This window comes from Vigna unguiculata, chromosome 4 (genome assembly GCF_004118075.2).
Source record: "Vigna unguiculata cultivar IT97K-499-35 chromosome 4, ASM411807v1, whole genome shotgun sequence".
Classification (NCBI taxonomy): domain Eukaryota; kingdom Viridiplantae; phylum Streptophyta; class Magnoliopsida; order Fabales; family Fabaceae; genus Vigna; species Vigna unguiculata.
Genome location: NC_040282.1, coordinates 20878354 through 20900976, shown reverse-complemented (window position 1 = coordinate 20900976; position 22623 = coordinate 20878354). Strand labels below are relative to the sequence as shown.

At 32.8% G+C, this 22623-nt stretch overlaps 1 long non-coding RNA gene across 1 annotated transcript; it reads left to right on the top strand.

The window, feature by feature from the left end:
- The first annotated feature begins 8104 nt into the window (after positions 1–8104).
- On the top strand, positions 8105–8950 carry LOC114182406. The gene is made up of 2 exons (XR_003604081.1): positions 8105–8320; positions 8489–8950. It is a non-coding gene; the product is annotated as an uncharacterized LOC114182406 (long non-coding RNA).
- The last annotated feature ends 13673 nt before the right edge of the window (positions 8951–22623 follow it).

Sequence of the window (22623 nt, the reverse complement as noted above, 5' to 3'; positions counted from 1 at the left end):
TAAGAACTTTACTTGGCCTTTGCAAGGGAGAACGGGTCGAGGATGTCCATACCCCATTTAGCGAAGGGCCACGAGGATAATATAGAATGAAGCTGCTCTTATTTCTGGTGAATGAGGTTGCCATGCTTTTGGCATGGTTTACACTTTTTGACGAAGTCCTGGCAATCTGCTTCCATAGTCGGCCAGAAGTATCCGGCGCGAAGGATACTGGTAGTCATGGTGCGTGCGCCGGAATGGTAGCCACATATGCCTTCATGTAATTCCTGAAATGATATACTGGGCTTGTTCTGGAGTGACGCATTTGAGGAGTAGTTGGCCATATCCGCATTTGTATAAATCATCACCTATCATTGTATATCTAACGGCTTTAGCTATCCAAGTTTTGTCAGCATTTGGTGGGGGTTACCGGTTTGTAAATACTGGATGTAAGGAGTGGTCCAATTATCGGTTTAGGAATGGGTTAGGTTGTGGCAAGTATTTGTGATGGAAGGGGCGGACAGTGTCTGTTGCAATAGGGATCGGTGACAGCTTTTTAATTTGGTACTGGCTAGTTTGGATAAGATGTCTGCTCTGATGTTGTCGGTTCTAGGAATGTGTTGGATGCGAACCTAGTTAGGCTTAGGTCAGCCCAGGCCGGTTACTTGAATGATTTTCATGTAGGTATGGTGATCGTTTATTATTATTACTTGGTTAAATTGGCTCGGTGTGGTACACCAGTCCCCCAGCCTTTGTCGATATAGGTATGTCGGTCAAGGATGATATGTGTTGATATGCCAGCAGGACCGGTGAGGTGTGGTACACTAGTCCCCCAGCCTTTAAGGGTTAAATTCCTTTGGATTAGGATATATTTCAGGGTCAAGGTGAACGGATCTGAACCACATAAATGCTTTCCAACCTTTTGGAATTAAAATCTAGATAAAGATAAAGTATGGACAATGGTCATAGGACATTGGTCAATTCATACGTGATACACATATTCTGGTAGCAAGATATGCAAACCCCTGAAATGAAAAGGAAAACATAAGTTAAGCACAAGATATAAATTAAAAGGAAAAAATCACTAGTTATTGTTACGAGACTAAAAAGGAATATGCATACAACTTTCTTAACTCTATAAGTAATACTAATGAGAAAGTGCATGCACTAGTTCGCAGGAGTTTCTTGTAGCAGGATGAAAAACAAAAAAAAAACACTACAAACGTTGAAAATTGTAAATAAATTTCTTGTAGAGAACGTTCACTAGTGAGATAAAGCAAATAAGTTTACCTATGAGGGTGAAGTTTCATAAATCAGGCAAAATATCTGGTCACATAACTATAAAGCAAATGAAACTGTACTTCGAGTAATAAACATAATTTCCAGTAAAAAGAATCAATTGAATCAAAATAGTCAATTCACACCTTCTAATTACATTCAATTGTGTATTCACGTCTGCAAACATAACTTAGTGATGAATTAATTCCATTCGAACTCAGTACTTCTGATCAACTACCTGGCCATTTCTTTGACACATTATGACTAGCATAATACAAGACCCAACTAGATACCAGTTTGTAAATAATACTAGTTTCTCTAGTATGCAATTATGGATCTTGGAAATGTTAGCATGCTACATGAAGGAAGAAATTATAATTAGTTAGTTGTTAGCTCATATAATTTACTAGAACCTATTTGACATCACATATCATTTCATGATTAAATATTGAATTACTTCATAAGAAGAAAATGAATTCAATAAAGAAAAAAGGAGGTTGATTGAAGCTAATATACTAAAAAGAAAAAAGAAAGGAACATATATCCTTAAATAATTTTTAAATGCATAATGTCATGTAGTGATGAAGGATTATCTTGTTTCTTTTTAAGATTATTGAATATGGTGTGAGTTGATTAAGAAAGTTAAGTGAAATCCCCACTGGACATTAAGATAGCAAGCTATCTAGATATGAAGGTTCCTTTCAAAAAACTCAAGAGAAGAAGATGATGAATTAATTCAAAATGAAAAGGAAATGGAAAGCACATAAATCATAGAAAACCAAGAACATTTAAAGGAAGAAGAAAACATAAAATGGAAAGGAAAGAAATGGTAAAAATGTGAGAAGCACGCCACTACAAGGCTAGGCTAGAAGCCATGGCAACCTTGAAGATGAGTGGATGTGTGCTGGCACTTGCCATGCAAGATAAAGCTTAAAAGTATTCACTCCCAAGGGAGGAAACTCTCACAAATGGTTGAGACACAAGAGTGTTTTTACTTCAAAATGTTCAACCCTACGCATTTGAGACTCTAATTCTTTAAAGTACCCACTCACACTCATAAAACCTTGTTGAAGCCTTTGGAGCTTCAAAAGAAGTTCCTTATAGGAGGGAGGAACAAATCTAGCGCGCATAAGAGTTTTAATGTCCATCCAAGAAGCCGCGGGTGGCCCTTGGTCATAATTCTTACAAACTTTATGCCACGAAGTATTGGCATAGTCCAAAAATCCTAAAACTACTAGATCAACTTGTGCTTGATCCTTTACATGATTTTCATTGAAAATTTGCTCAACTTTAGCTTCCCAATCAAGGAAGATTTTGGGATCACTTCCACCATAGAACTTAGGAATCTTTGGAGTTTGCTTCTCTTGTGATGGGTTGCACCCAGAATGCCTTCTTTTCCTAGCTTCTCCATCTTGCTCTTTAGCTTCAAGCCTTTGAATGTGCTCTTGGATTCTTAGGTCACTTTGCTCCTTGTCTTTTCTCAATTGTTTAAAGGAATCCTTCCTAGACAACTCCAAATCCCGAAGCAATCTCACCAATGTATTGTTTTTGTTTGGAGTAGGTGTATTTGATGAACTTGCCATAATTCCTACAACAAAAACACTCAAACCTGAGACAAAATAAATGGATTAGAGGTTAGACAACATGAAAACTAAGACCAAATCCAACCCAAAATGTACCCCAAGTGTTTAGATCACTCTCCCAAAGTAACAAGGCAAGGCTACACTCAAAGCTCCTCCAAGGAGTGAAGAAAACACTTTGTTCAAAAATCCTTATCTTGCATAGCAAGTGGTGGCACACATCAACTCATCTTCAGGGTTGTCATGGCTTCTAGCCTAGCCTTGTAGTGGCGTGCTTCTCACATTTTTACCATTTCTTTCCTTTCCATTTTATGTTTTCTTCTTCCTTTAATTGTTCTTGATTTTCTATGGTTTATGTGCTTTCCATTTCCTTTTCATTTTGAATCAATCCATCACCTTCTTCTCTTGAGCTTTGTGAAATGAACCTTCACATCTAGATAGCTTGCTATCTTAATGTCCAGTGGGGATTTCGCTTAGCTTTCTTAATCAACTCACACCATATCTAATAATCTTAAAAAGGAACAAGATAATCCTTCATCATGTAGAGAACTTACAATGTAGTGATCCCCCCAAAATTTTGGTAGTGGTTTTTTCTGCATTACTAAGAGAAATAAAGAAGAAACATATAAAGTTGTGAGCATTAAACAGATAAAGTTTATGTCAAGCTTCAGTTTTGCTTATTCTACACCCTTCTTGTATCTTTGAGTCTTCTAACCTTTAAAAGTACGCATACATTTTACAAGCAAGGCAATGAGTATCAAGTTACCTGGAAAACCAATACTCTTCTATCAATTTGCACTTTTAAAAGGAACATAGGCTTCACCAACCATACCAAAGAACTTGGTTTGAGAATATGCTGCAAGAAAACCTTCCAAATTTGGAATCTTTAAGAGACTAGATTTAGCATCCTCAAGTTGATGCAATTTTAAATAAGCTTCTGCCTTGCAAGGCACAATCTAAAAGCAATAGTCTAAAAAGTTAGCCCAATACAAGTCATAAACCAGCTATCCTAAGAGCTAAAAATTACCAAGTAAAGATACGAGAATGATTTTATACGTGATCGTAGAGACTCAAAAACCATACCACAAACAAGAGTTGGTTTGACTATCTTTTCACTTTTCCATTTTATCAAATACTTTCTTCTAAAATAAGTTCATAGTGTTTACTATTCAATCTATTCTCTAATATCTATTAAGGTTTAAAAGTTGCTACTAAAAAAACAAGTGTTTTATAGACCAAAAGAAAGAAACACCCACTAGTGTAAGGAAGGGAAATGACAGCGGTTATTTTCAGCTTTTGGCTTCGGGTCCACAACCGAGACATATACGGTCGAGGTAAAAAGGTAGTATTTTATGCCTCGGTTACAAACCCGATGCATATTTAATATTTACTGCCTCGATTTTCTCATAACTAAGGCCTAATGGGTATCAGAAATTCAAAAAATAAAAGAAAATTTAATATACTTTCTGCCTCGGGTCTGTTTTAACCACGGCAGAAAGATACATTTACTGCCTCAGGTGTGTTTCAACCGAGGCATATGACCATTTAACAAAAAAATTTGAATAGTCTTCTGTCTATTATTTGAATTAGTTGGGATCTACAAAGAAATAACCAATCACTTTAGTTCACTCAACAATATATATAACACTTATAAAAAATAACTTAAAAGCCAACACTTAGGGTCTGTCTGATTCTCTTCTCACTCATACTGTTTTAAAAATTGGTCTCTAAACAAGTGTTTTTAAGAAATAGAAAGGGAGATGTTCTTCATCCTCTTCTCACTCTTCCGTTAGATTAACTTTTCCACTTAAATCATGAGTGATTCAAATAATAAAGTAAAATAACATTTGAAACATTGGATAAAAATTTCTAAATTTCTAAACTTGAAAGAGAACAAGCACAAAGTTGACAAATAGACAACTATTAGTGCAAAACAAGTGTCAAGATACTTACAAATTTCTTGCAAACATCACATATGGGGTGATGCTTCTCCCATAGCATGATTTGTGGTAAGGGCGATTGCTAGACATGGAAAACTGTAAATGAACAAATTCAGCATAATCAAATGAAGATTGACCAAAAATGATATTTGAAGACCTTCATTTATGAAGCTAAGATTAATTTTCACCTTTTTTTTCTTGAAAAAGAAAAATGAGGTTTCAACTAATTGTTTTTCTAAGCAACTTAAAAATGAGGTTTCCCATGCAACTTAAAAATCTTCCATGGCCAATCTCAGTTTTGCACCCAACACAGATTCTGAAAGCAGGTTTACAAAAACCTATTAAATCTATATTTTTAATCATTAAGAAAGATTCATGAAACCTTGAAAAAATAATCTTTACTATACAGATCCATAATATTGAAATAGAGGAGAGAACTTCAATTTTAGTAGATAACGAGTAAACTCCAAGATATTCCACAAGAAGTGCTAACGAATCACCATAAAAAAAACTAGCTAAAACATTACAGAATATGTTCATTTTAATCACTACCATTTTCTAACATTTTCATCTTAGTTAAAGGCACTTAATAACACTCAAGAAAACTAATAGAGACCAAGGTATCATTCATAAAATTCCAATCCAGTGCTTAGCCCACTTCAACGATTCATATGAGAATTGTTTAAAATAATACCTAGAATGAAGTCCAGATCAGTTAATTGTATAACCAAACACTCAAACCAGCAAAACTTAAAATTGAAGTTTCAAAACATATTCTGCTTGAAATGTCAGAAAATTCAGCAATTTCCATAAGCGTACAAGGAACGATTTGTTATATAGATAAAAGATGTAATTATACACACAATTACCTATATCCAGGAGGAAAGAGGTGAGGATAAGATAGAAATGAAGAATCATTGTCAGATCGAGGAGGAGAACCAATGGTCAAACTTTCTTGAATTGCCCTAGCAAGTTGCTCGTCTTCCTCAAGTTGAGCTTTAGCCAGACGTTTAACTTCATCTTGTTGAATTTTAGCTAGACGTTCATCTTCATCTTGTAGTTTAGCAAGACGCTCATCTTCTCGTTGAATTTTAGCAAGGCATTCATCAACAACCTCCTCGATGGTGCGTGCAGTGGTGGTGCAGGCAGACTGAATGAAATCGCGCAGGACGTTGGTAATGGTTGCTCGAAGAAGAAGATGCAGTAGCTCCAGTGGCAGTGCACGACTCATTGACAGTGCAGTGACGGTGATGGTTGGTCGAAGAAGAAGAAGTCGCAGTGGCGCCGGAAACCTCCTCGACGGTGCAGGAGATGCAACGACGGTGCGGTGCAGGCAACGAAACAATGGCCTAGCACGTCGGAGCTGTGCGAGATGGTGGGAGGTGTGCGTCGAAGGTGTGCGGGACTGTCGGAGGTGCGCTGGACGTGGAGAAGAAGAAGAATTACAGAAGTGCGTCGTTGTTGCAGTGAAGAAATTAGGTTTTTTTAACCCTACGAAGATACTGCCTCGGTTATTCGAAATTGAGGCATATTGTCTCGTTATATGCCTCGGGTATCAGTTGGACCGAAGTATAAGGTCTCTACTGCCTCGGTTATAAAAGAATCGAGGCATATTGTTTCAGTAAAAAAAACAAATTCAAATTATGGGTCAACGCGAGTGGTCAAAATTTTTTAAGCTATATACCTCGGTTAGAAAGGCAATCGAGGCATAAAAGATGACTTTAATTACAAAAATGCCACCGTGTGTTTATATGCAGCAGGTGTGTAGGAACCGAGGCATATACTGCGATGTAAAAGCTCTAAAATGCACTGGTGACCTTGGATATCTTTTCTCGGATTGATCCAAATTTTACTCATATATATATATATATATATATATATATATATATATATATATATATTGAACTTATAAGAAAACAATTTTATTATTTTGGAAACCAAAGAAAGTGTTGAACAACTTATTAAACAACAAATTATCACCAGATGTTGAAACATAAACGAAGAAGGTTAAAATACTCCCTTGGTCCATGTTTTACAAATCTCAAATAGGTCCTAAGATTTTTTTTTTAGTCTCAATTAGGTCCATATTTTGAAAATGTGTAACAATTAGGCCCATTCCGTTAGTATAGAGTTAACGGTGTTAAGGATATGCCACGTGTCAACTCCACATTTTTTTGAATTTTTTTTAAAATCTTTTAATTTTTAAATTTTTTTTTGAAAATTATTCATGCCACGTGTCACGTCAGTATTGTGCCACGTGTCAAGTCAGTAAGGTGACACGTGTCAAATCATTATCTGAATCTCAATTTGGTCCATATATTTGTTAGTTTTATTACATTTCAGTCCATTTTTAAAATTTTTTTTAAATATATTTATTTTAACTTTTTACAAAATTATTTTAAAATTTTATATTTAAATTTATAAAATTGTTAATTTTAAACCAACTCTAACATTTGTATATAAATTATTTAAAACAATTTTGTAACAAGTTAAAATAAATATTTTAAAATTTAAAAACAAAATATAAAATAAACTTAATATTATTAAAATGTTTAATAAAATATCATTATAAAATTTATAGAAAAGTTAAATTTGATCTCAATTTGGAAAGGATGAAATTGAAAATAAAAAAAAAATGGACTGAAATATAATTAAAATAACAAATATATGGACCAAATTGAGATTCAAACAATGACTTGACACGTGTCACCTTACTAACTTGACACGTGGCACAATATTGATGTGACACGTGGCATGAATAATTAAAAAAAATTTTAAAAAATTTTAAAAAATTTAAAAATTCAAAAAAATGAGAAGCTGACACGTGGCATATCCTTAACACCGTTAACTCTATACTAACGGAATGGGCCTAATTGTTACACATTTTCAAAAATATGGACCTAATTGAGACTAAAAAAAAATCTTAAGATCTATTTGAGATTTTTCAATAAAAACATGGACCAAGAGAGTATTTTAACAAAAGAAGAAAGCAGATGCTATATCCTTATTTTACAGAGAATGTATCGGGCTTCCATTACCCATATTCAGTTCATACAACTAAAAATTACTTCCAGCAATGTACATTGAAAACACTCACTATGCAAGAAATTAGGTCAAAATCCCCAAGCTCAAAGAGGAAAGATGCAAAAAAGATTGAAAACATAAAAATACTGTGGCTTTAAGCATTCACTACAAAAAAACAATTTTTTTTTACGATTATTTTCTGGCAGTTAAATAAACTGCTATGTTATTTTTTAATTTCTGTTAGTTTATTTTAACCGCTACAAACTTTTTTATATTCTTTTATTTTTTTATTTTAAGTTATAATTTTTAATTTTCAAGGTTTTTCACCTAATCTTTCTCGATGTTTCTTCTTTCTTTTCTCTCATCAAATCCTCGTAACCCTTGTCAATCAGATGTCGACCACCACTACTATCGTCGGCGTCGGCGACGGCGAGATCAATAGCACCGCACCACTCACCGCTGCATGTCTCAATTTGGTATCTCTCACCACTCATGGATGTGTTTCCCTGTTTTGTCTTCATGGTAAGTGGAACTTCTCACTTCATCTTCTCTGTCATTCTAGGTTAGAAATAAATATAACTCTTTAATTGATCAGATTTGGTGGTACTAAAGTTGTTTTACTACCTTGATTTGAAATTGGTAAAGTTTTTGTGGTGAACATCATTTAATGTTGAATTTTCTTGTTAGTAGGGGAAGTATATACTTTGCGATGAAATTCTTGGTGTTGCAGTGCTCTTCCGGACATTTCTCAGGAGTGCTTCATGTGGAATTACAGAAAACTACCATGGTGCTCTGCCATGGCTGTTTGTTTATAACACTGATATCTTAGTTGATTTGAAGAATCAAATAACCCTACAAGTAAAACAGTGATTTTGGCAGTCTTGGTTAAACACGTTGCTATAACCCATGGTACCAATTTGCTTGGGAGTGCTTTTAACTCTATCATTGTAATGTTAGCTAGAACTAGGGATTTTATTATCCCTCAAGTTTGTTTTTTGAATCCAGTAATTGTTATGTTTGGCCTGGCTATATATCTTTTGTTGCTTATTCTGTTAAGTTTTACATTTGTTTTACTGCATGCGTATTATAATGAAGATGTCTGATAAAGTATTTGTTTGAAGTTTAAATAAATAACTAGTAACAAATTCTCTTTCTCTCTCTCCCATTCACTATCTTCAGTATGGTTTTATTGCTTGGCTACTCAGCACTTGTGTTGGATTGTTGCTCTCCTTTTTAAGATAATGACCAAACTCTACTATTGCTGTAAGTTGTTCATACTTTTAAAAATTGAGACGTTAACGATTAAAAATTTGATTGCCATGATTGCAATTGAGACATTAACGATTCTATTTATTTAAGGATTAAAATATTAAAAATGTTAAAATCAGGCCATCAACTACTTAGGTTATTGTTTGTGAATGGCCTTTTTCTATCAGCGTAACTGTTTTCCTGCTTATGTTTTTGTTTACATTTTATTAATTATTAGTAATATAATTTATGCAGCAAATCATTTGTTCTCCTTGGTATATCTTTGACTGTGCCACTAATGGTGGCATGCCTTTCTGTTGCCATTCCCATATGGATTTGTAATGGGTACTAATTTTGGGTTCCCCATGTATATTGTACTGGAAGTGCTGGAAATGACCGAATGGCACAAACAAAGAACGTTAAATCTAATGCCTTTCCTATTTACTATACGTTTGTAGCTTCTTTATCTCTAACAAGTAGTTTCTACATATAATACGTGGAAAATAGTAACTATAATAGTTTAAAGCCATTGTTACTTGCTAGAATGTGATTGGAATTACAAATGTTATGCCTAAGGATGGGTGAAATCGTAAATGATGTGTTGAGCAAATAGTCTGTCACAATCGGTGTCAAACCAAAGCTACCTGATTTGAACTTATAAATATTTCTATTTTTATTTATGAAAGAGTAGTATTAAGAGGGACCAGAAGGTGACATTCAATTATTTTCTGGGGCAGGGGCAGTGTTGCTCATAAAACATTACACATCTTAAAAGTAATGAAATTGATAATCTGAAACAATGAATTGAAAGAAGCCGCCTTTGTTTGATTATCTCTAGACAAGTGGTACGGAATTGAACTTGAGATGGTACAGAATGGAATGAAGCTACCATTCCATTATTTGTATATATTTGAACAAAAAAAATTGCTGCTTTGATTTCATTTTTCTAAAATTGGAGGGGAGGAAACGAAGGGTCTTAGTTTGAATGGAATGGATTGCACTTCATTTGGTTCCCTTCAATTTTAAACAATTCAGACAAAGCTTACCTTGAGTTATTTTTTACTATATTTTATTTCATCTTATTTTGAACAATCCAAAGAATGAACATAGTATTGTTCCATTCTGCTGCACTCCCTTTCCACCCATTTAGACCCATACAGCATAAAAAAAATGAAGCGGAATCTATATAATCACTTGGAGATCCTTAAAGCAATCACAGACTATGCCCCATCGGAAGACTTGAAAACAATGCTAAACATTTTGTCTTGAATCCTTCTATCTGTTGACATGAGAAGCCAAGGTGGTTTGCTTCTTGAAGATTTGATGAAGATTGAATGAAACTCTTTTGAACTATCTTGAAGCCATAACCATTGGAATGAAGCCTACATTGATGAAGGAAAAGACATTTGATGATATCCATGATGATCAAGGCTAGAATGTGTGCTCTCCATGTAGTTACATCATTAAGAAAGTGTACTTGTAGTAGTCTTAAAATGTCTCTTTTAGTTTGTTGAATGGTTTTTCAACAGGTTAAAAGGTTGGCTGCAGTAGTCTTAAACTGCAACAAATTCAATCAGTTGATTTAGTTTTTAATCGACTGATTTCACTTAAGTCAAGTGAAATCAACCGATAGATTTGAAAATCAACCTGTTGAATTTCGTAACAGTTTGACTATAAAAGCTGTGATTTTCGAAAGAGAGATCTGTTGATCATTTTAGAGCACGATTTGGTTCTAGAAACTTATGGAAACTCTCTCTTTCGTGATCATAGGTGTTGCAGTTGTTGAAGATTGATCTAGGATCAATTCTTGGAGCTTTTGGCTTGGTTTGAAGCTTGGAGAAAGTGGTTTGTGGTAGGCAAGGATGTGCTACCACTAAGGTTTGATCTTTCTCAAGCTTTGTGTGTGTGCTTGGTGGTTTTCCAGGTTTGTAAGAGGATTCTTGCTGTGCTGATGTGATTCTTGTGTGATTTAAGAGTATTTTGTGGTGTTTTTGCATATTTTGGAAGTGTAAGGGTGAATACTTTGTAAAACTTTTGAAATAGTGCAAAGTCAAGTTAAGGTTGCCTTGAAAAACTGGATGTAGCTCAGGTTTGAGTGAACCAATATAAAAATTCGTGGTGTCCTTTCTTCTCTAACCTTTCTCTCTTGCATTTTCATTTTAAAGTTTCAAGAACTTATGCTTTAATCATATTTTTCATGTTCTTGCATGTTTTCATAGCATCTGAAGCTTTGAGCATGTTTGTATAATCATTTGGAACTGATCTTGATCATTCTTGAGCATTGTTTCTGGTTTAAAATTCAAATTCACATTTCTGCATTTTTTCCAGTATTTAAGTCAACTGTTTTTCAGTTTCAATTGATTGATTATACCAGAACAGAATCTGTTTAGTAAAATCAATCTGTTAACTCTGTTTTTGATCGATTGAAAGTGTATAGTTCAATACTGTTTGCATCCTAACTTGGTGATCTATTTGATTTAATTAAAGGTGGTTTTTAGCTTGCAAAGATAGCCTAAATTTTTAACTAGCCAATTCAACCCCCCTTCTTGGCTTTTCAACCATTTCAAAACTAACACTATCTGTCACCATCTTGTCTGAAATAGCACTTGTAACATTTTTATGTTGATGTATTGTCTTGTGCTAATTATATATCTATTTTTATGTTTGAGTGACTTTTTTCATACCATCTTATTATGACTTCATCCAATACTTCCTAGGTGCTAATTTACAAAGAAGCACATATTTTAGTTTATCATATTCTGGATATGGGAGATTTTAATTCATGAATTTGTTGCGTAGGTGGTGTGTAGTGCACATGTTTCTCTTTTTTTTTTGTCAAGTTTAATGGCTTTTCAATGCATAAGCTTGTCTCGTTCTTATTACATGGTATTATTCTTATTATCTCTATGTCAGTATTTGTTGGATCTGTACTGGCTTTGGGAACAATACTTTCTGCGAAGCCTTTACATGATTTAAGATACAAGGGGTTGAATGGTGATCCAAAAGTTTTGGGCTGCCCTTACACATCATATGTTTTTCTCGGCTGGGCAATCACATTTGTAATTGGTTTAGTTGTTACTAGTGTGCTACCAATAATTTCATGGTTTGCAACGTATCGCTTTCCCTTTCCTTTGCTATCTTTATTGGGCTTTTCGCAGGTATTTTATCTGTTTTTACAAATCACTCCATACTCCACACCTAATGTGCTAAGATACGACAACTGCTTTTGTTATTGGTGGTATCTAATTATTTATTTCTATAACCTTTTTCTTGCTGCAGTTATCCTTGTATGGTGGTACTGAAGTTGTTTTACTACCTTGATTTGAAATTGGTAAAATTTTTGTGGTGAACATCATTTAATGTTGAATTTTCTTGTTAGTAGGGGAAGTATATACTTTACGATGAAATTCTTGGTGTTGTCAGTGCTCTTCCAGACATTTCTCAGGAGTGCTTCATGTGGAATCGATTCCAATATCCTTTATTTGATCTCTACCTCTAGAATATTGATTATGTGGTTCAGATTTATAACCTCAATTTAATACTATAACAATTTTAATAAGTAAAAGGTTCTAAATTTCTAATTTGATTTTTGGTTAAATATTAGATTATCCTTAAAATGAGATGTGTTATCAACATACTAATATTTTAAATAGATGTCAAGTTATAAATCTTTACATAGATTTCAATATAATATTTGTTTTTTTTTTTATTATGTTTTGAATTTTTATAATTATTTTTTATAGTTTATTTAAGGTTAAATTATACTTTTAGTCCCCATTTTCGTAGCAAAATTTGAATTTGGTCCCTCAATTATTTTTTATCTCAATTTGGTCCCTATTTTGGGAAATTTGACGTAATCAAGTCCTTTCCGTTAGTGGTAGAGTAACGGTGTTAAATGGGGTGCCACGTGTCAGCTTCTGGATTTTTTGAATTTTTTTATTTTTTTTTATTTTTTTTGAATTTTTTTAAAAATTTTTTAAAAAATTAAAATTTTGCCACCTATCAAGATGACATCGTGCCACGTGGCAGTGATAGTGTCACGTGGCAGTGACAGTGCCACGTGTCACTATTTGGGAGTTGTCATTTTCTCATTTTCAATTTGGTCCCTGTATTGTATTTTTTGTCTCAATTTAGTCCCAATTTTTGTAAAAATTGTGTAATTTTGTCCCTCTCCAAATTGAAACCAAATTTAATTTCTATATAAATATGCACAAATATTTCTATCAAAATTGATATTTCAAGTAAATATTTTTAACAAGATTAAGTTTATTTTAATTTATATTTTACGTTAAACTTTATTTCAACTTGTTTTAAAGTTGTTAATAGAAAATAATGTTAATAAAAAAATTCATAAATTATATTGATATTTTATTACATTATACTTTAATATTGTTTTTTATTTGAATTTATATTTTAAATAATTGTATATTTTTAAAATGTGTAAAATTCAATAATTTCTATACAAATATTTTAGTTAGTATAAAATAACAATTATATAATTTAAGAAAAATTAACTAGTTTATGTAACAATAAAAAACAAATAAATTTAAAATTTGAAAACAATTTTAAGTAAAATTTAATGTGAAACAAATTTAAAGAAACTTCGTTTTATTGAAAATATATAATAAAAATATCAATTTGAATAAAAAAATTAAATTTAATTAAAATATTTGTATAACATTTTATAATTTTTGTTTCAATTTGGAGGGGGACGAAATTGCATAATTTTTACAAAAATTGGGACTAAATTGAGACAAAAAATAAAATACAGGGACCAAATTGAGAATGAGAAAATGACACCTCCCAAATAGTGACACGTGGCACTGTCACTACCACGTGGCACGATGTCAGCTTGACACGTGGCAAAATTTTAATTTTTAAAAAATTTTAAAAAAATTAATAAAAAATTAAAAAAAATCAAAAAAATAAAAAAAAAATTCAAAAAATTCAAAAAATCCAGAAGCTGACACGAGGCACCCCATTTAACACCGTTACTCCACCACTAACGGAAAGGACTTGATTGGGTCAAAATTTCCAAAATAGGGACCAGATTGAGATAAAAATTAATTGAGGGACCAAATTCAAATTTTGCTACGAAAATGGGGACTAAAAGTATAATTTAATCTTTATTTAAATATACATGTTATACATAAAATTAGAAATATTATATTTATATATTACATATTTAATAAATCTAATAGTTAAAATATAACATATAAACTCTATGAAAATATAAGATTTAGGCTGTGGTACATACATACATACACACTTAATTTCTTTTTCTTAGGTTTTTCAAGTTTCTATAGTGAACATTCAAATCATTATTCAAGATACTTCAATCTAGACGATTGAAAACAGTATAAAAGTAAAAATCGAAAAAAAACTATAATAAGGACCACAATGTGTGGTTCATCCCAGTATCAAGATGGAAGTAAAATATAGTAAGTAATCTATCATCTCTGGTTCTAAAACTCATACATTTATCATTTAAAGAACATTGGAATAATACACACATTTTACTAAATATACTACACTACACTGCACGCTCTCCTCCAATTCGGAGAGGGCAACCCCATGATGACTTAGAATACAAAGTACAAACTTACAGTTGCAACAGTTGAACACCACAGAAATCAGAAACTTATAGCTATACAAATGCAAAAAAAAGAAGAAGTAAAACTAAGAAACGAAAACGGCATTGGATAACCTTGTGCACTCAACTTTTACTTTTGTTTCTTATTTAAAAACACAACAGACACTAACTAAGGTCAAGAAAATGGTTCCTTCATTGTTGTTCCCTGTGGCTTGAAAATGGTTGTTCAAGAAAGGAAATTCAAGCGTGATGTATAAGTTGCTTTGGGAGTCCAATTGCTTGGAATAACATTAGACAATAGCACGGGCACTCAAAAACAGTAGCTGCTATCCATCTTCCTAACATAAAAATAGGATCTAGTATGAGACATTAATATTCTTGGTATAAAATATAGTGAAATATTGGGAAATCATGCTAACATTAGGCATACTATGTTGCCTTTAACATTATACAGATAGAAAAAAGTCAGCACATACCCATTACTCATATCTGCATGTACATTATATTCCTAGACAAGAGAAGGCAAGCAGAAAACAAGTACTGAAGAAAAAAATAGTAATGTTGATTAAGTGTGCAAACCTCAAAATGAAACACTAAATAAATTGTAAATGTCATTAAAAGAGGCATGTGGGCATTATCCATTACCATTTTATTACAATTTTGTTTCAATTTATTAGCTTAACTAAACTTTGTTTATTACAGATTGTTATCCAAACTATAGTTAGCATTTGTACCATAGTTTGTTCACTAGCAAGGTATGTAGGAAGGGATGCATGGGTAGTTACTATTGAAGGAAACACTGATATTTTAAGGGGTCCAGCTGGTCTCGTAGCAGTGCAAGTTGAACTTAAAGAATAAAAACTCTATTAAGATAGCATATAGTTGTGACACTGTTGTTACAGAAAAAGTTATCACATTCCTCCGTGCAAAAGGTCTTCGCAATGAACACAGCTACACATAGTGAGCATGTTAAAAGAAGTTCCACACTTAATCTACAATATTTTCAAACTACAGATTGTACCTGAACTTTGTGCACAAAAAATCTCTGAATTATCAAAACTTGATAAATTCATAGTTGCTTCAATCCAAGAGGCACCATTTGACACTTCTATATACTTCCTCTCGACATGGCCTAGTGAAGCAGAAAATTAAGACATTAATTATTTGTTTTAGGACTAGAGAAAAGTTGTAAGAGCACTATAATTCCATAATGTGAATGCATTAGTCATAGTTTAAGATTTTTATGGCTTATAGTTATATTTTTTATCTAACAATTGTTGATTCTGTTTCCTTTATTAATTATTAGAAGTGTTAGAATATAGTTGCAAATTATTGAGGAGGAGGATGATGAACCTCCATTAAATGAAGGAGATGATGATGATGATGATTTGGATGAGATAGAACAATGAGATGATCAAAAGACACATCATCTTGTATTGGTTCAGTTTGATAAGGTAACTACTTTCCTAAACTCAGTGAACTAGAAAGTCAATTTGAAACACACTCTCTCCCTTGCTATGTCTATTGATATTGTTGTTCTCTTGATACAACTGATGTTTATGGAAGTAATATCAATGAAGTTTTGGAAATATCTAATAGCTTTTCTAATCTATTATAGGCAAATGGAATTATATAAAGACTCTACAAGCAGTTCTGGATATAATACAAGATCAACTCTACTGCCTAATATAGCTAGTGAGAAGTTGGAATACTAACTACATCAGGATATTGGAATTCCTGATGTAGATCCTTAGTTGTTGGTATTCCTAGTCCACAAGTGTAAGTTAACCAAGCACTTCAAGACCAAATAATCAGGGTCAACAATTAAGGTAAAGGGCTTAAACAACTCTTTTAAGCTCATGTACATTGTCTTAATGTTCTTTTATCCTCTCTGGTAGTATCTTGACTAAATTATATTTGATGTAAATGGTAACAAGATTATAAAGCATAAACCCTACTATAATTTCACTATTTTCTTCCATTTAGCCCCTATAATCAAACTTGTGTTTTGTTCCTTCTTGTTAATTCTTTTTATTATATTAAATGTTGAATGTTCTGCTTTTATTTTCTTACAATTGTACTTATGGTATGTTATTTTCCTTTGTAGTGCCTTTTGATTGCTCAATTATGTGCAATATTCCTATGCAAGAGATTCAAATTATGCAGCATTCAAGTGGACAATCCAACATTGTAGAGTTCAAAGGTTCTTATGACGACAAGAACTATGTTTATGTGGTCATGGAGTTGTGCAGGTGAACTTTTTGCATTGTGAAATTTATGAAAACAAAAACTTAGTACCTTTTTGATAGTTTTTAATTATTAAAATATGATATATTTTGTAGTAGATCTTAACTGTCAAAATATGATATATTTTGTGGCGGTTCTTGACGATCAAAAAATGATATATTTTGTGGCAATTTTTAACCGTCAAAAATATATATTTTGTAGCGGTTTTTAACAGTAAAAAGTGATATATTTTTGTGGCGGTTTTTAGCCGTCAAAATGATAAATTTTGTGGCGGTTTTTAGTCGTCAAAAAATTTTGTGGCGGTTTTTAACCGTCAAAATATGATAAAATATCACATAATAAAAGTAAATTTTCTAGCGATTTTTAACCGCTAGTAATTTTTTTTTTCTTTTCTGATAGTAATACCAGCGGTTAAAACATTAACCTTAGTGGTTTAGTGGTCTCAACTGTCTGACCTTTCTCCGATCCAATTGATAAACCTAAAACTAAGTAAACCCTCAATGCAATCAACATCAGCAAGCTAATTTTTTTATTTTTGACACAATTCTTGTTCCATGGTTTAGTTAAAGCATTATAATGCAAATCTATATTCATTTGCTGCTACTTTGGAATATGCAGAAGCTACGTATTCTGATTTCAAGTAATTATAAATAACAAGATATGACTATCATTTTTCATCACCGTCAACAACAACAATGTCTTTCTAAGGGACAAAGATTAGGTAGAAGAGTTATGTTCATTCTAATTATAAAAAGTTAAAAATATCCAAATAATACATAAGTGATAATATAACTAGCATAATTTAGTAGGGTAAAATAAACCAACACAAATGATAATTTTTTAGCGAGGTAAACTAACTAGCAGAATTTAACTGCTAATAAAACCATGTTATTTTTTAGTGATAGATGAAACAAATCTTTTGCTCAAACTATTTGATATCAAATTGGTTGGCCATTTAAATCTATCTTTCTCTGATAATGACAAAATTGAGAAAATCAACTAATTATGAATAAAGAGCATGCATACAATCATATCTTGTTTAAATATAAAATGCTATCAAATGTTAATCACAACTAACCTTTCAAAGGCCTCAAGATACTCTCATACTCGTTCAAGTCATTCTCCCCTAAGTCAAGGGTCTCCAAATAACTCAATTTTGATATATCTAACAATACATATTTTGATTATAGACCGTTAGATGTATTTAATAATACAAAACAAACAAATAATGAAGATTTCTATAATATGGAAAGTATATGGGACCGTACTATAAATTGATCTCCAAGTCAATTCATTATCTCCTAAATATAAAGACTTAAGAGATGAGAGTCCATTAAGAGGAAAGCCAATATCAGTGTTGTTGAAGTTGTTCTTGGACAACTCAAGGACCTCAAGATTTTCAACCAAATAAAGTTTCTTTAAAGATGTGAATCCCTCCAGGGATGCCAAGATGTCATTAGTCAAATATTTATTACTTATGTAAAGGACCTCCAGACTAAGCAGCTTTTATGAGACAGTTTCAAAAACTTAAATTACATATATGCACCAAAAAGTTGTGAAAGAAGCCAACAAATGTGAAAAAGAAAATATAGTATAAAAAATTAGAGATCTTCATGATAATAAAAAATAATAGTGTTGTCATTTCTTAAAATAAATAAAATTGCTAATCTCATAGTGGTTTAATGAAGATGTATTGAACTCATTCCTTGTTAAGAGATGGAAGGACATCCAAACAAGATAGAATGTTGGCAAGATCACCTAGCATGTCAAGTACCTCCAGATTTGGTAATTTTGCAATGTTGTAAAATAAAGTTGAAATAATGTTAGTGAAAAACCAACACGGCAAGTGCACCAGTCGCACATAGCAAGTAATAAGTATGTTATCGTTCTCTCCCAAGGGACTTGTGCAACACATGACAACTCTTGCAATTCACGACTCAATTAGATACAAAGTTTACACAAAAAAATATGGAAACTCTTTTTGTATTTTATGAAACAGTTGGTGTGCAACAATAAATTAACATAGTGTATTTACAATTTGTCAAGATTAGACTTCAACCATTTCATTCTCATGCATTCTAAATCTCAATTCCATATTCATGTTAAAATCAATTCACAAGAATACTCAAATCCTATTCCTAGAGCCTTTGAGCCTATGATTACTCATCAAGTTTCAATTCCTTGAATCCTCAACAAGTGAAATCATGCATTAGTTTCAAGAATCTAAGATTACTAATGAACCAAGTTCTATTCCTAGATACAAGCATCCATTAGGTATTTAATTTCAAATCTAGATTCTAAAGATGTTTCCCAACACCTTAAGAATCACAAATCAAGCATTAAGCAAGGAAATCAAATACTAACATAAATTGGAAAAGCATATAAATTAACAACACAATTTTACACAAGAATTCAATGTTTTACATCTAATCTCAACAAATAGAAATTTCTCTCCATGGTGGAGAACCTAGGGTTTTACAAAATTGAAGAATAGGGAAGAAATTGGAACCATAAAGTAGAAACAATCCCTCTCCCAAGGTTCTTGAATATTGCTCCATGGTTCTATTGCGCCTCCCATTCACATCTCTGCCTTCAATTTCGTAGCCCATCATCCTCTCTAACCCAAAAGGGGTAAAACCTCCATGGATGAAGAAGGAAACCCAAGAAAGAGAAGGGAGAGTTTCCCAACACCCCTAATAGCCTCCAAGAGTCTCTCCCAAGCACCCAAGGTGTTTCTATTCGTGAAAAATGAGGAATCCCCAATAAAAGTTAGGTAGGAGTTGATTTTATTCACAAAACTTAACATCAATAAAAGGTAAACAACAACGTTATCAAATAATAAGTATGTTGTACAACATAATATGAAAATTCATAGTTTTAGTGATTAATGCCTTCATCCCCCACACAACCAACTATATTACCATATGACAAGTCGAGTTCCTTCAAATCTTTGAAGACAGAAAAATTGAAGTAATTTATATATTGTTCGTCAGAATTCCACTTCGCAACTAAAAGATCGCGTTAAACCACTCTCCCTACGGAGGAGTTGCACTGCACTCCATATCATTCATAACAACCCGTTTCAACTTTCCAAGAGAAATCTTAGTCGAAATGGGAACATAAGCCAAAAAGTTCTTCTCTCTCTCTCTCTACAACTTGAATAATTACAGGTAGCTCCTTGAGAAAATGAAACAAATTAGAGATCTAAATCAGAATTACCTACATCCCTTGGAGTTATTTCCCACTCATTCGTTGCCTCACATTCTTCTTCGTTGTTGTTGTGAATGCTGAAGCTCATGTGAATTGAATAGTACACCCTTTGTTTCATCAACGAAGGAAGAGTTCACCTTTCCTTTCTCATATTATTCAAAAATTCAAATAAATTAACAACTACAGAAACTAAACCCTAAATGATGAAGGATTATCTTGTTCCTCTTTAGATTTTTGAATATGGTGTGAGTTGATTAAGAAAGCTACGTGAAATCCCCACTGGACATTAAGATAGCAAGCTATCTAGATGTGAAGGTTCCTTTCACAAAGCTCAAGAGAAGAAGATGATGGATTGATTCAAACAAAAAGGAAATAGAAAGAACATAAACTATAGAAAACCAAGAACAATTAAAGGAAGAAGAAAACATAAAATGGAAAGGAAAGAAATGATAAAAATGTGAGAAGCACGCCACTACAAGGCTAGGCTAGAAGCCATGGAAACCTTGAAGATGAGTGGATGTGTGCCGCCACTTGCTATGCAAGATAAGGTTTAAAAGTATTCACTCCCTAGGGAGGAAACTCTCACAAATGGTTGAGACACAAGAGTGTTTTTACTTCAAAATGTTCAACCCTTTTACATGTCTAGGAGCACCCCTTATATAGAAGAGTTTAGGGGCCTCTAAGCAAATAAAAGATACCTAAGGATGTCTCTACAAAAACCTAACCTTAGCTTCTAGAAACTAGGTCAAATAAGGTTACAAAAATGAGAGACAAAAGAGCTAACTATGGTGTGTGCAAGGCTAATTTCGTTCTAGCACAAAAGGAGACAAAGAATGTGTCTCATATGTCTCCAAAAAGTGGCCAAAGTGTGCTAAAAACAAAGGAGACCAAAGGTACATAGGTACACTTGCTTCATGCCTTTTACTTTATGCTTTATGCCTTTGCTTTACTCTCTCCTCCACATCATTTATGCTCCCCAATCACCATGCGCCACCTAGCATTGCTTTCTTACTCCTAATTAACCTACAAAGTAAATAAACATAGATTAGCATGTTGGCTTAAGTCAAGTCAACTATATTCAACAAGTCAAACCTAGTCAAAGGTCAACAAGTCAACTAAAGTTGATTCAACTAAGTCAACTTATGGAATCAAAAATAGCAAACACAAATGAAAGGGATGAAGGATTAGTGAACTTCCTTTCTAAATATGCTTAGTCTTCTTAAGCATTTGCCTCCATCCTTGGTTGGGGTCAATGCTTCATCACTAAATTACATAGGTGAGAGAATAAAATATACTATCTGAGATCATACAAGAACTGACAATCGCAAATAGAGTAGGCATCACAAATGGAGGAAAATAAACCTATAATAAGACGATGAAGTGGGAAGCACCACTTACCAGAGAGACGAAACACGGAAACACATGGATGAGCGGTTAAGAGACTGAACTAGTAGATATAGCGGTGAGGGAGACTAGGTGGTGAGTGGTGTCACCGTTGTGGTAAAGATCTTGATCTCGCCGACGATAGTAGAAGTGGTGGTCGACGAGTTTACGACATTGTAAAGGTGTTGATAAATGAAAAAAAAAAGTGAGAAAGAGGTGAAAAGGAAGCTTTGAAAAATAAAAAACTTACTAATTAAGTTTAAAATAATATAATTGACGGATAATCACGGTTAAAGAAAAGTAATAGAAATAAAAATATTTTTAGGGGATTATTAACTGCTAAAAATCTATCGTCAATAAAAAATATTTTTTTTAGTGATCGTTCTATATTAAGAAATAAAGAATAAAGTTGACAAAACTTATATTGGCCAAAAAGATTAGTAGTATTGGGCTCGCAAATATTTTTCAACTTTTATTATTTTTTATATTACTTTTTTTTTAAAAAGACGTTTTTATAATGTAGGAAACTATTTTCTAAAAATGAAGAGATATCTTAATGCTTTCTTTCAAACAAATAGAGAATTGTATAGGAAAAAGGTAAAACTAGGTCAAAGTAATTAAGTAAAGAAGACCGATATTTCTAATTCATCTAAAAAAATCAAAGATAACCTCAAATGATCAAAGCACATAAAATTAGAGATGACAAATAAACTCGTTTCTGTGGGTATTGTCCGAACCCGTCCCCGTTTTGACGGGGAATTCTCGCATTGACTGGGTATAAGTATGGGTATGGGGAATCTCCGATTTCACTACAAGAAATCAGCTTATTATCTACGCCAGTTTTTCGTAGGTAATGTTCACTTTTCATAGGTAATGCGTTGTTATCTACGAATTACCTACGAAGCAAATTTTGTAGGTATTGAGCTGGTAGGTAACTTTACCTACGAACATTATCTACGAAAGAAAGACGTAGATAATTATCTACGAATAACCTACAAATATCATTATCTACGAAAATAGTGGGTGCATAAATTACAGCTGGAGTTATCTACGAAACATTTCGTAGATAACTTATCTACGAAAACTGTCGTAGGTAATATATCTACGATATTCTGCGTATGTAATTTACCTACGAAAATCTTCG